This window comes from Mustelus asterias, chromosome 12, assembly GCF_964213995.1.
Source record: "Mustelus asterias chromosome 12, sMusAst1.hap1.1, whole genome shotgun sequence".
Lineage (NCBI taxonomy): Eukaryota > Metazoa > Chordata > Chondrichthyes > Carcharhiniformes > Triakidae > Mustelus > Mustelus asterias.
Window position 1 is genome coordinate 65,691,209 of NC_135812.1, and position 15,018 is coordinate 65,706,226.

Here is a 15,018-nt window from a genome sequence, read left to right on the forward strand (position 1 = left end):
ATCTGCTCGGATGAGGAGGATCGCAACAGACACCTCCAGACGCTGAAAGATGCCCTCATAAGAACAGGATATGGCGCTAGACTCATTGATCAACAGTTCCAACGCGCCACAGCAAAAAACCGCACCGACCTCCTCAGAAGACAAACACGGGACACAGTGGACAGAGTACCCTTCGTTGTCCAGTACTTCCCCGGAGCGGAGAAGCTACGGCATCTCCTCCGGAGCCTTCAACATGTCATTGATGAAGACGAACATCTCGCCAAGGCCATCCCCACACCCCCACTTCTTGCCTTCAAACAACCGCACAACCTCAAACAGACCATTGTCCGCAGCAAACTACCCAGCCTTCAGGAGAACAGTGACCAAGACACCACACAACCCTGCCACAGCAACCTTTGCAAGACGTGCCGGATCATCGACACAGATGCCATCATCTCACGTGAGAACACCATCCACCAGGTACACGGTACATACTCTTGCAACTCGGCCAACGTTGTCTACCTGATACGCTGCAAGAAAGGATGTCCCGAGGCATGGTACATTGGGGAAACTATGCAGACGCTGCGACAACGGATGAATGAACACCGCTCGACAATCACCAGGCAAGACTGTTCTCTTCCTGTTGGGGAACACTTTAGCGGTCACGGGCATTCGGCCTCTGATATTCGGGTAAGCGTTCTCCAAGGCGGCCTTCGCGACACACGACAGCGCAGAGTCGCTGAGCAGAAACTGATAGCCAAGTTCCGCACACACAAGGACGGCCTCAACCGGGATATTGGGTTCATGTCACACTATCTGTAACCCCCACAGTTGCGTGGACCTGCAGAGTTTCACTGGCTGTCTTGTCTGGAGACAATACACATCTTTTTAGCCTGTCTTGATGCTCTCTCCACTCCCATTGTTTTGTTTCTTAAAGACTGGATTAGTTGTAAGTATTCGCATTCCAACCATTATTCATGTAAATTGAGTCTGTGTCTTTATAAGCTCTGTTTGTGAACAGAATTCCCACTCACCTGAAGAAGGGGCTTAGAGCCTCGAAAGCTTGTGTGGCTTTTGCTACCAAATAAACCTGTTGGACTTTAACCTGGTGTTGTTAAACTTCTTACTGTGTTTACCCCAGTCCAACGCCGGCATCTCCACATCAGGACTGGTATAGGCAGGGGTTCTCTGGTTACCAGTGAAGTTACCACCTATTGATTAGGCCTCTAAACACCCAGTTGTTCTATTCTCAATAGCATAGCCTCAAGGCATCGGCGGTGGGAAACGGGGCTGATGAATAGAACACCTGCACTAAACTCAAGGTTGAGAGAGTGGAGGAAAAAGGAAACTATGAAAGGACGCTGGAGCTCACACTGATAACAATGACTTTCCTGATGGCCAGTGAGGTGCTGACTCAGCTTGCTGTGTGCCTCACTGTGGCAAGTGAAAGTGTCAAGTAGCAGAGTGCCTGTTAGACTCTGATGGTACATGTTCAAGGCAGCGAACAGAGAGAGAGGGAGAGCAAAGGTATCCGCAGAGTGAGACCAACCAAGAGGTTGAAAGAAATAGCACGGGGGTGTTGAGCTGTAAGTTATAGCCACAGGGTGAAGGCAGCCACCTTTCTGACCCAGGAGGTTTCCGACACAGTGCTCCAGGCTCAGTAAATCAAGCTGAGCCTCGCCCCGCTGTTTGTTTGAGCGCTCGGCAGACAGGCGGGCAGGTGTGCGCTTTAGAAGCGAGGAGCTCACAGCCTGGGCAGCCCAGAAATGTCAAGAATTCGGAGATCACGGTCTCTGTCCGACGGTTCAGAAGCGGCCGACGGACTGGAGCTGGAGACAGAGCAAGAGGATCTAGACTGGGATAACTACAGTGTGACCCTGGAGGAGAGGATGGCTGCTGTACGTATTCCCTCTCACTTGCGATTTCCTCCACCACCCCCCCCCCCCTCCCCTCCCCTCCTCCTCTCCTGCTGCAACTTGCTCTCTTTCATCTCTTGCGCTTTTAGCCTGTGTGTGGAAGAATGAAGGCACTGTTCAAACCCTCTGTAGCACTGGCCAATGAGAGAGCCTTCGGAGGAAAAGAAAACTTGAAGCAGATTGCTCTAAGCTCGTTGGTGAGGTTCGCTCTAATTAAACACAGTTGGCTTGTTAGTTGTTCTGTAGGTACAAGTTCAACCTCCCTTGAGCATTCAGAACTTAACTCTTCGGGGTTTTGCATGACAAAATCGTTTCTTAGAAACTCTTAACCTTATCCATTCAAACGAATGTCATTAAAAGTCAGAATGGTTTCAGTGTGTGATCGAAAATCAAACATTACAGAGGGTTTGGACTACAGAGATGAGGAGGAATTTTTTCAGCCAGAGTGGTGAATCTGTGGAACTCTTTGCCGCAGAAGGTTGTGGAGGCCAGGTCATTGAGTGTCTTTAAGACAGAGAAAGATAGGTTCTTGATTGATAAGGGGATCAGGGGAATGGGGATGAGAAAAATGTCAGCCATGATTGAATGGTGAGCAGACTCGATGGGCCGAGTGGCCTAATTCTGCTCCTATGTCTTATGGTCTTAAGACAAGGCTGAAGCATATTTTTTTACTTTTGGGCAAGGTTAAATCTGACCCTCCGTTCTGACAGTTGGTCAGCAGATCAAAGTTGTTAATGCTGGTGGAGTTTCTCAAAAATTGTGAACAGGTGCTGTTTAACCCTTTAGTTACCCTGTGAAGTATTGTCGACGGTATTTGATTTCATTTTTGATTTGATTTGATTTATTATTGTCACATATATTAGCATACAGTGAAAAGTATTGTTTCTTGCGCGTTATACAGACAAAGCATACCGTTCATAGAGAAGGAAATGAGAGAGTGCAGAATGTAGTGTTACAGTCATAGTTAGGGTGTAGAGAAAGATTAACTTAATGCAAGGTAGGCCCATTCAAAAGTCTGATGGCAGTAGGGAAAAAAACTGTTCTCGAGTCGGTTGGTACATGATCTCAGACTTTTGTATCTTTTCCCCAACGGAAGAAGGTGGAAGAGAGAATGTCCGGGGTGTGTGGGGTCCTTAATTCTGCTGGTATTTCAAAAGAAACAAGGTTGAGAAGCTGTAAATATTTTTTTCAATGAATGAAAAATCTGATATACAAAATGTCCTCTGCTGTGGATGTTGCTGAGTAGGTGTTTGAGACTCTTCCAGGATGCAACCCACACGGCAAAGTAGAAAGCCATAGTTTAAATGTGTGGTCTTGATGTTTAGTTTCCCTGAATCTGTTTGTCAATGCTGCACAGCTCTCTGTGTCAGCTGGCTTCTCAGTGCTTTGCATTTGTTGATATTTCATTCCCCTGTCGATTCCATGCAACAAGTTTCTATAGATACTAAGGTTCCTGATTCGAGTGCATCTCTGAAACTTAATAACTGGTTCCCCGTTGGTCTGTCTGTTCACGGTGTCTAATTTCTATGATTTTACGCATTTAAGCACCAATGAATTCCATGCTTCCCACAGCCCAGTGCATCTCAATGTCTGGTTTCCCTGACAGTCAGATGTATTTAAGTGTGCTTCATGTTTGAGTTTCCCAGGCAATTGGTATGTTTCTGTTTTTTATGGAATTCCTTAGACTAGTAGCTCATTGTTGTTAATCTTGAGCGTAACACGTAAGAGCAGTTATATTTTATTGGACATTAAATTTGATATTCACAATTAGCAGCATGAAATTCTGATTTTTGTTTAATTATCATTCTGGGCAGATTGAAACATAAGTACTACTTTCGGTGGCATAGTGGTTAGCACTGCTCCCTCACAGTGCCAGGGATCCAGGTTCGATTCCAGGCTTGGGTCACTGTCTGTGTGGAGTTTGCATGTTCTCCCCGTGTCTGCATGGGTTTGCTCCAAGTGCTCCGGTTACCTCCCACAGTCCAAAGATGTGCGGGTTAGGTGGATTGGCCATGCTAAATTGCCCCTTAGTGTCAGGGGGTCTAGCTGGGGTAAATGCATGGGGTTATGGGGATAGGGCCTGGGTGGGATTGTGATCAGTGCAGACTCACTGGGCCAAGTGGCCTCCTTCTGCGCTGTATGATTCTATGAGTTAGGAAGTGAGTTACTGCAGAATCCTAAAGGGTAGGCCATTTGGGACTGAGCTGAGGAGAAAGTTCTTCACTCAGAGGGTGGTGAACCTCTGGAATTCTCTACCACAGAAGGCTGTGGAGGCCAAACCACTATGTATACTTAAGAAGGAAAAACTTTCTAGACTCTAAAGGTGTCAAGGGATATGAGGAGAGCACGGGTGTATGGTGTTGAAATAGAGAATCAGCCATATGGGTGATACGATGGCAAGCACTGCTGCCTCACAGTTTTAGGGTCCCGGGTTCGATTCCGGCCTTGGGTGACTATCTGTGCAGAGTCTGCATATTCTCCTCGTGTCTGTGTGGGTTTCTTCCGGGTTCTCCAGTTTCATCCCACAATCTGAAAGGCGTGCTGGTTAGGTGCATTGGCTAAATTCTCCCTCAGTATTCCTGAACAGGTGCCAGAGTGTGGCGACAAGGGGGTATTCACAGTAACTTCATTGCAGTGGACACAGTAAGAAGTCTCACAACACCAGGTTAAAGTCCAACAGGTTTATTTGGTATCATCAGGTGAGTCGCAGCACTCCGAAAGCTTGTGATACCAAATGAACCTGTTGGACTTTAACCTGGTGTTGTGAGATTTCTTACTGTGTCCACCCCAGTCCAGCACCTCCACTTCATTGCAGCCTACTTGTGACACTAATAAATAACTTTACTTTCTTTACGTTTTGTGAATAAAATTATATTGTGCTTTTGAACACTATTTGACTATCTGTTTTTAATGAAGCTGTTATTTTAGTTATTGTACAGTATGCTTCTGCATCATAGTTTAATGAAGTTCAAAACGAAATTATTTTGCATAGCAAGTTGTGACCATCTACAACACACTGCCTGAAAACAGATTTTTATAGTAACTTAAAAAGGGGGATTGAATAACTGAAAAGGAATGTACAGGGCTTTGAGCAAAGGGATCGATTGGATAGTCTTTTCAACATGATGGAACAAATGGCCTCCCACTGTGCTGTGAGACTCTGTGAAAATTTGCCTTAAGAGCTTTGCCATAAGCACCTTTCTCTTTTTGCTCTTTCAAGTTGTATTAATGCCAGAAGCCACATAGAGCACGAGGTCTTGAGCTTGCTTCTGTCTGCACCCTAGCTAGAGTAGCAGCTGGAGCTTGGCGAAGGCTAGAAAATCAGTTAAGAGTTCCAACTCCTGATCGCTACCTGGAAATCCCTTGACTGAAAAACCCCTATGTGTGTGTGGATGTCAAATGAAACCAGGATCAAGCTTGACTATGATGCTTTCCTTGGTTGAATATCCTCGCACTCACCATCTTATCTCAAGTCAAGAATGACTTGACATAGAGGGCGGTGAGTGTCTGGAGCAAGCTGCCAGAGGTAGTAGTAGAGGCGGGTACAATTTTGTCTTTTAAAAAGCATTTGGACATTTACATGGGTAAGATGGGTATAGAGGGATATGGGCCAAATGCAGGCAATTGGGACTAGCTTCGGGGTTTAAAAAAAATGGTGGCATGGACAAGTTGGGCTGAAGGGCCTGTTTCCATGCTGTAAACCTCTATGACCATTATTGGTGACCTACGGAAATTACCTGTGGGAATCTCCCCTGCACCTTCAGAGGAGGGAAAGAATTATTTGTCAGGAATGATTAATGTAAGCCATATTCAGATTTTCTCCAATTTTTCTGATGTTTCTTAAAATAAAATCATGAGGGGACATATCCAAGAAAAGCAACTGAGCCGAACAGTGTAAAGAAACTAAATCAACACCAATAGTGATGAGCCATTAAGTCTGGTCCCAGAACCCCAGTCAGCTTCAGCCAGTTTAGCACAAGTTCTTTTAGGTCACTCTGACTGCTGCCTTTGGTTCATCACGCAGCCCAATGACTTTATAAGAACATTAAAAAACAAATATAGAGTCATAGAGGTTTACAGCATGGAAACAGGCCCTTCAGCCCAAATTGTCCATGCCGCCCTTTTTTTAACCACTAAGCTGGTCCCAATTGTCCATATTTGGCCCATATCCCTCTATACCCATCTTACCCATGTAACTGTCAAAATGCTTTTTAAAAAACAAAATTGTACCCGTCTCTACTACTACCTCTGGCAGCTTGTTCCAGACACTCACCACCCTCTGTTTGAAAAAATTGCCCCTCTGGACCCTTTGTATCTCTCCCCTCTCACCTTAAACCTATGCCCTCTAGTTTTAGACTCCCTTACCTTTGGGAAAAGATGTTGACTATCTAAATATAGCAGTAAGAAAAGCAACAAATAAGCATTAGGAAATATAAAGTTGAACAACAGTCATTGATAGAGGGCCTGGGAGCAGGAGTGGCACTTTTAGAAGCCCAGTTGTCATTTGTACTCCCTCGAAGTAAAGGTCAGTGGGACAAAAGCACGGAAAACATTACAGAAATGAAAAAAAGGTATTTCCAATTATCTCCTTAGCTGCCATGGTTGGGAGGCAAGAGCAGGCTCCCTTTTGTTTGGCCATTTGGCAAATTTAGAGGAGAGTGCCAGAGACAGAAGGTAAAAGGTACATAACCTATTAGCCAGCGCTGGCACATTTATCAAAAAGAAGCTGTGTGCTTGGATTTCATGTACAGTTGTAGAAACATCTAATGTCCTCAAAGAGAGTGTATAGTTATTTTCAACAATCATCTGCACTTGGGAAAGAATTAAATGAAAGGTAAAGTTGCCATAGTCCCTGTGCCCATCGGCTGCTCCCCCTTTGGAGAGAGGGATGTGAGGGAGCTGACTGGTGGTGATTTTCGAAACAATCCCCTGTAGACGGGGCATTACCATCTGGTGCCCTGTTACAACTGGGCGGAGAAGGCAGATACAAGATGAGAGCTTTCATTTTTCTTTGGAATATGAGCTATTTCATGTGTTGATGTTGTAACCAGATCCGTCGATGCAGAAGAGAGAGGCTCGGCGGTCTAAGTTTTCTTTACACAGGGCAAGTCTCCTGTTCTGAATTGGAACCTTGTCTTCATTTAGTGAGGAATGCTGACAGTACTCTCTCTCACACACACACTGAGACACACACACAGCCCTTGATTCTGTATGCACATACAGCCCCCTGATACTGTGCACACACACACACACACACACACACACACACACAGCCCTCTGATATTGTGGACACACACACACAGCCCCCGATTCTGTGCACACACACACACACAGTCCCCTGATACTGTGCGCACGCACACACACACACAGCCCCCTGATACTGTGCACACACACACAGCCCGATACTGTGCGCGCACACACACACACAGCCCCTGATACTGTGCATGCATATACAGCCCCCTGATACTGTGCACACACACACAGCCCCCTGATTCTGTGCATGCAAACACACAGCCCCCGATATTGCGCACACACACACAGCCTTCTGATACTGTGCACACACACACCTGATACTGTACACACACAGCCCCCTGATTCTGTGCACACACACACAACCCAATGCTGTGCATACACACACACACACAAAACCTGATACTGTGCACACACACACAAAACCCGATACTGTGCACACACACACACAAAACCCGATACTGCACACACACACACAACCTGATACTGTGCGCACACACAAAACCCGATACTGCACACACACAACCTGATACTGTGCGCACACACACACACAAAACCCGATACTGCACACACACAACCTGATACTGTGCGCACACACACACAATCCGATACTGCGCATGCACACACACACACACACACACACACAACCCGATACTGTGCACACAGATATCCCGATACTGTGCACACACAGCCCCCTGATTCTGTGCACACACACACAACCCAATGCTGTGCATACACACACACACAAAACCTGATACTGTGCACACACACACACACAAAACCCGATACTGTGCACACACACACACAAAACCCGATACTGCACACACACACACACAACCTGATACTGTGCGCACACACACACAAAACCCGATACTGTGCACACACACACACACAAAACCCGATACTGCACACACACAACCTGATACTGTGCGCACACACACACAATCCGATACTGCGCATGCACACACACACACACACAACCCGATACTGTGCACACACACACAACCTGATACTGTACACACACACCCCGATACTGTGCACACACACCCCGATACTGTGCACACACACAACCCGATACTGTGCACACACACACAACCCGATACTGTACACACACACCCCGTTATTGTGCACACACACACTCCGATACTGTGCACACACACACACAACCTGATACTATGCACATATACACATACACACACAACCCGATACTGTGCACACACACACAACCTGATATTGTGCACACACACACAACCTGATACTGTGCACACACACACAACCCGATACTGTGCACACACACACAACTTGATACTGTGCACACACACACAACCCGATACTGTGCACACACACAACCCGATACTGTGCACACGCACACACAACCCGATACTGTGCACACGCACACAACCCGATACTGTGCACACGCACACAACCCGATACTGTGCACACACACACAACTTGATACTGTGCACACACACACAACTTGATATTGTGCACACACACACAACTTGATACTGTGCACACACACACAACCCGATACTGTGCACACACACACAACCCGATACTGTGCACACACACAACCCGATACTGTGCACACGCACACACAACCCGATACTGTGCACACACACACAACTTGATACTGTGCACACACACACAACCCGATACTGTGCACACACACAACCCGATACTGTGCACACGCACACACAACCCGATACTGTGCACACGCACACACACACCCCTGATACTGTATGCACACACACACACCCCTGATACTGTACACACACACAAACACACACCCCTGATTCTGTACACATACACACCCCTGATTCTGTACACACACACCACTGATACTGTGCACACACACAACCCGATACTGTGCACACGCACACACAACCCGATACTGTGCACACACACACAACTTGATACTGTGCACACACACACAACCCGATACTGTGCACACACACAACCCGATACTGTGCACACGCACACACAACCCGATACTGTGCACACGCACACACACACCCCTGATACTGTATGCACACACACACACCCCTGATACTGTACACACACACAAACACACACCCCTGATTCTGTACACATACACACCCCTGATTCTGTACACACACACCACTGATACTGTACACGCACACACCCTGATACTGTAGTTGCACACACACACACCCCTGATACTGCACACACACACACTCCCGATACTATACACACACACACTCCCGATACTGTACACACACACACTCCCGATACTGTACACACACACACCCCTGATACTGTACACACACACACCTCCGATACTGTACACACACACCCCCGGTACTGTACACACACACATCCCTGATACTGTGTGCACACACACACAGCCCGATACTGTGCGCGCACACACACAGCCCTGATACTGTACACACACACACAGCCCCTGATACTGTGCACACACTCACACAGCCCCCTGATACTGTGCGCGCACACACACAACCCCTGATATTGTGTGCACACACACACAGCCCCTGATACTGTACACACACACACAGCCCCTGATACTGTGCACACACACACAGCCCGATTCTGTGCACACACACACAGCCCCTGATACTGTGCACACACACACAGCCCCTGATACTGTGCACACACTCACACAGCCCCGATACTGTGTGCGCACACACACAACCCCTGATACTGTGTGCACACACACACAGCCCCTGATACTGTGCACACACACAGCCCCTGATACTGTGTGCGCACACACACACACACAGCCCCGATACTGTGCGCACACACACACAGCCCCTGATACTGTGCGCACACACACACACAGCCCCTGATACTGTGCACACACACACACACACAGCCCCTGATACTGTGCACACACACACAGCCCCTGATACTGTGTGCACACACACACACAGCCCCTGATACTGTGCGCACACACACACACAGCCCCTGATACTGTGCGCACACACACACAGCCCCTGATACTGTGCACACACACACAGCCCCTGATACTGTGTGCACACACACACACAGCCCCTGATACTGTGCACACACACACACACAGCCCCTGATACTGTGCACACACACACAGCCCCTGATACTGTGTGCACACACACACACAGCCCCTGATACTGTGTGCACACACACACACAGCCCCTGATACTGTGCACACACACACACAGCCCCTGATATTGTGCACACACACACACAGCCCCTGATACTGTGCACACACACACACAGCCCCTGATACTGTGCACACACACACACAGCCCCTGATATTGTGCACACACACACACAGCCCCTGATACTGTGCACACACACACACAGCCCCTGATATTGTGCACACACACACACAGCCCCTGATACTGTGCACACACACACACAGACAATGCATTCTGTAAATCATCGGAATCCTGCCCTGAACAGCTGCCAATCATGTTCACAGGAAGAGGCGAACCTCTGTGACTTTGAGCAGCGTTGCACACAGCTGCTGAAGGTGAAGCTGGAGCTAGAGGCACAGATCTCAGAGCTGAGCGGGCGGCTGCTGGAGGAGGAGATCCGCACCGCTGAACTCAGCGCCCAGAAACACAAGCTGCAATCGGAATGCTGCGACCTCAGGACAGACATTGAAGAATTGAAGTCCACCCTCATCAAAGCGGAGACAGAGAAGCAGGTGGGTTTGGCGTTCAGGTCAAACCTGACAAATGCAGAACTAATTGGCCAAGGGGAAATGCTGGGCTTGGATTAAAGCTCTTGCAAAGATGCGGCCAAACCGATAGCGCAGTGTCCATTAATCATTTAATCAGCAGCCCAGTGTAAGCACTAGCGGAACAAGCCCATTACTGTCACTACCCTGCTGAAATGTGATGGGACCTGCATTCCTACACTTGGAAATGCTTATCTAGTGGATGTAATGCCGAGGCTATATGGCTTTATATGAATTGAATCAGCGCAGTGTGTGTGCAGTGGGAGTTGGTGGGACATTTATTTAATATATCAGGGGGTATAATGAAATCTGTGCTGCAGTCTCTTGCGATGGAGAAGAGGGGGAGAGTCTGGTGGTTCATTCAGAAATCCAAACTTGATACATCTCTGTGGGTTAACTGTTGAATAATTCCATTTTACACTTTGTCCGCAGAGCAGCTTGTTTGAAACGAATGCCTAATCAAGTCATCACTCTCAATTGCTGTCAACATCCTCCAGTAACTAGTCCAAAACTCCTCCACATAACTATTGCAGCCATTAGAGGGGCCGTGTATCTTTTTAATGTATTAGTCAAACTATCTTGTCGCTGTTGTTTGGAATGGAGATGAAGGCAGAATGCTGAGCATGGTGTGGACCTGAGGTGTGTTTCATGTAAGAATCATAAGATTCATGTAAGAATCATGTGTTTCAGAGATAGAGGTTTTCAAGAAGTAATATTTCACTGCTTTAACAATATTGCTTTTCCACTTACTGGCACGGTTTGCTTTCAGTTTCCCATTCATTTTTGTAACATTCCTCCTCCTGTTCCTCTCTCTCCCCACCCCCACCCCATTCTGCCATGGCCATTCCTGCTGCAGTGAGCAGGCATTTCAACCTTTGACAAAGGGTCATCTGGACTCGAAACGTCAGCTCTTTTCTCGCCTTCCAGATGCTGCCAGACCTGCTGAGATTTTCCAGCATTTTCTCTTTTGGCATTTCAACCATGTGGGGCATCACACCTTTCTATATCATGTTCCCAGGAGGGAAATCTGAATGGCGGTCAGCAGCAGGAACCCTTCCTTGATTTATTTCCCTTCCCTTAGTCTGGGGTGCTGGGCCGAGGGTATAACAGCCCTCCTGCCACTGTGTCTGACCTTAGCTCACTCAGCACAAAGAGAGGATTGAATGTGGCCTGCATGGCATCATTCATATGCTGAACCCATCAGGGGAAGTCAAATGGCAATATTCGGGAGAACAGGCACATAGAACATTGCAGCAATATTCTCTGTAAGAACATTGCTGAGGGTTTTTGATGTCATAGAGGTCTACAGCATAGAAAAGGGCCCTTCGGTCCATTGCATCTGTTGTCAGTCAAAGACAAGCCACCTAATTTATCTAATCCCATTCTCCAACACTTGGCACATAGTCTTGTATTCCTTGGCATCTTAAATGATATGATTTAGTTTATTTGATTTGCCAAAAGAAATGGCATCTTAAATATTATGAGGGTCTCTGCCTCCATCACCCTTTCAGGCAGTGAGTTCCAGACTCCCACCATCCTCTGGGTGAAAAAGTGTTTCCTCACATCCTCCCCTAAACCTTCTGCCCCTTACCTTAAATCTATGCCCCCTAGTCATTGATCCCTCCACCAAGGGGAAAAGTTTCATCCTGTCTACTCTGATCTATGGCCCTCATACTTTTATAGACCAGCCCCCCGCTCCCCCCCAGCCCCCTCCTCACCCCCCCAGCCCCCTCCTCACCCCCCCAGCCCCCTCCTCACCCCCCCGGCCCCCTCCTCACCCCCCCGGCCCCCTCCTCACCCCCCCGGCCCCCTCCTCACCCCCCCGGGCCCCCTCCTCACCCCCCCGGCCCCCTCCTCACCCCCCCGGCCCCCTCCTCACCCCCCCGGCCCCCTCCTCACCCCCCGGCCCCCTCCTCACCCCCCCGGCCCCCTCCTCACCCCCCCGGCCCCCTCCTCACCCCCCCGGCCCCCTCCTCACCCCCCCGGCCCCCTCCTCACCCCCCCCGGCCCCCTCCTCACCCCCCCGGCCCCCTCCTCACCCCCCCCGGCCCCCTCCTCACCCCCCCGGCCCCCTCCTCACCCCCCCGGCCCCCTCCTCACCCCCCCGGCCCCCTCCTCACCCCCCGGCCCCCTCCTCACCCCCCCGGCCCCCTCCTCACCCCCCCGGCCCCCTCCTCACCCCCCCGGCCCCCTCCGGCCCCCTCACCCCCCCGGCCCCCCCCTCACCCCCCCGGCCCCCCCCTCACCCCCCCGGCCCCCTCCTCACCCCCCCGGCCCCCTCCTCACCCCCCCGGCCCCCTCCTCACCCCCCCGGCCCCCTCCTCACCCCCCCGGCCCCCTCCTCACCCCCCCGGCCCCCTCCTCACCCCCCCGGCCCCCCTCCTCACCCCCCCGGCCCCCTCCTCACCCCCCCGGCCCCCTCCTCACCCCCCCGGCCCCCTCCTCACCCCCCCCGGCCCCCTCCTCACCCCCCCGGCCCCCTCCTCACCCCCCCGGCCCCCTCCTCACCCCCCCGGCCCCCTCCTCACCCCCCCGGCCCCCTCCTCACCCCCCCGGCCCCCTCCTCACCCCCCGGCCCCCTCCTCACCCCCCGGCCCCCTCCTCACCCCCCCGCCCCCCCCCCCCCTCCCTCCCCCAGCCCCCCCCTCCCTCCCCCAGCCCCCCCCCTCCCTCCCCCAGCCCCCCCCTCCCTCCCCCAGCCCCCCCCCTCCCTCCCCCAGCCCCCCCCCTCCCTCCCCCAGGCCCCCCCTCCCTCCCCCAGCCCCCCCCTCCCTCCCCCAGCCCCCCCCCTCCCTCCCCCAGCCCCCCCCCTCCCTCCCCCAGCCCCCCCCCTCCCTCCCCCAGCCCCCCCCCTCCCTCCCCCAGCCCCCCCCTCCCTCCCCACCCCCCCCCTCCCTCCCCCAGCCCCCCCCCTCCCTCCCCCAGCCCCCCCCCTCCCTCCCCCAGCCCCCCCCCTCCCTCCCCCAGCCCCCCCCCCCTCCCTCCCCCAGCCCCCCCCCCCTCCCTCCCCCAGCCCCCCCCTCCCTCCCCCAGCCCCCCCCCTCCCTCCCCCAGCCCCCCCCCCCCTCCCTCCCCCAGCCCCCCCCCTCCCTCCCCCAGCCCCCCCCCTCCCTCCCCCAGCCCCCCCCTCCCTCCCCCAGCCCCCCCCTCCCTCCCCCAGCCCCCCCCCCTCCCTCCCCCAGCCCCCCCCTCCCTCCCCCAGCCCCCCCCTCCCTCCCCCAGCCCCCCCCCCTCCCTCCCCCAGCCCCCCCCCCTCCCTCCCCCAGCCCCCCCCTACCTCCCCCCAGCCCCCCCCCTACCTCCCCCAGCCCCCCCCCCCCTACCTCCCCCAGCCCCCCCCCTCCCTCCCCCAGCCCCCCCCCCCTCCCACCCCCAGCCCCCCCCCCCCCCTCCCACCCCCAGCCCCCCCCCCCCTCCACCCCCAGCCCCCCCCCCTCCCACCCCCAGCCCCCCCCCTCCCACCCCCAGCCCCCCCCCCCTCCCACCCCCAGCCCCCCCCCCTCCCCACCCCCAGCCCCCCCCCCTCCCACCCCCAGCCCCCCCCCTCCCACCCCCAGCCCCCCCCCTCCCACCCCCAGCCCCCCCCTCCCTCCCCCAGCCCCCCCCCTCCCTCCCCCAGCCCCCCCCCCCCTCCCTCCCCCAGCCCCCCCCCTCCCTCCCCCAGCCCCCCCCCCTCCCTCCCCCAGCCCCCCCCCTCCCTCCCCCAGCCCCCCCCCTCCCTCCCCCAGCCCCCCCGCTCCCTCCCCCAGCCCCCCCCCTCCCTCCCCCAGCCCCCCCCCTCCCTCCCCCAGCCCCCCCCTCCCTCCCCCAGCCCCCCCCCCTCCCTCCCCCAGCCCCCCCCCCTCCCTCCCCCAGCCCCCCCCCTCCCTCCCCCAGCCCCCCCCCTCCCTCCCCCAGCCCCCCCCTCCCTCCCCCAGCCCCCCCCTCCCTCCCCCAGCCCCCCCCTCCCTCCCCCAGCCCCCCCCCCTCCCTCCCCCAGCCCCCCCCCCTCCCTCCCCCAGCCCCCCCCCCTCCCTCCCCCAGCCCCCCCCCCTCCCTCCCCCAGCCCCCCCCCTCCCTCCCCCAGCCCCCCCCCTCCCTCCCCCAGCCCCCCCCCTCCCTCCCCCAGCCCCCCCTCCCTCCCCCAGCCCCCCCCCTCCCTCCCCCAGCCCCCCCCCTCCCTCCCCCAGC

At 53.6% G+C, this 15,018-nt stretch overlaps 1 protein-coding gene across 3 annotated transcripts in view; it reads left to right on the plus strand.

Moving 5' to 3' along the window:
* Window positions 1-15,018, plus strand: part of LOC144501539 (putative uncharacterized protein MYH16) — a 273,480-nt gene that overhangs the window by 38,229 nt on the left and 220,233 nt on the right. The window contains exon 1 of one of the 3 annotated variants that reach the window (XM_078225362.1): window positions 10,632-10,815. The exons of 1 other annotated variant lie outside the window; for it this stretch is intronic. The gene's annotated coding sequence lies outside the window, so the exon portion shown is untranslated. Of the gene's footprint in view, window positions 1-10,631; window positions 10,816-15,018 lie in introns of those variants that run through there. One more of the 3 variants, XM_078225361.1, reaches the window with a different exon arrangement.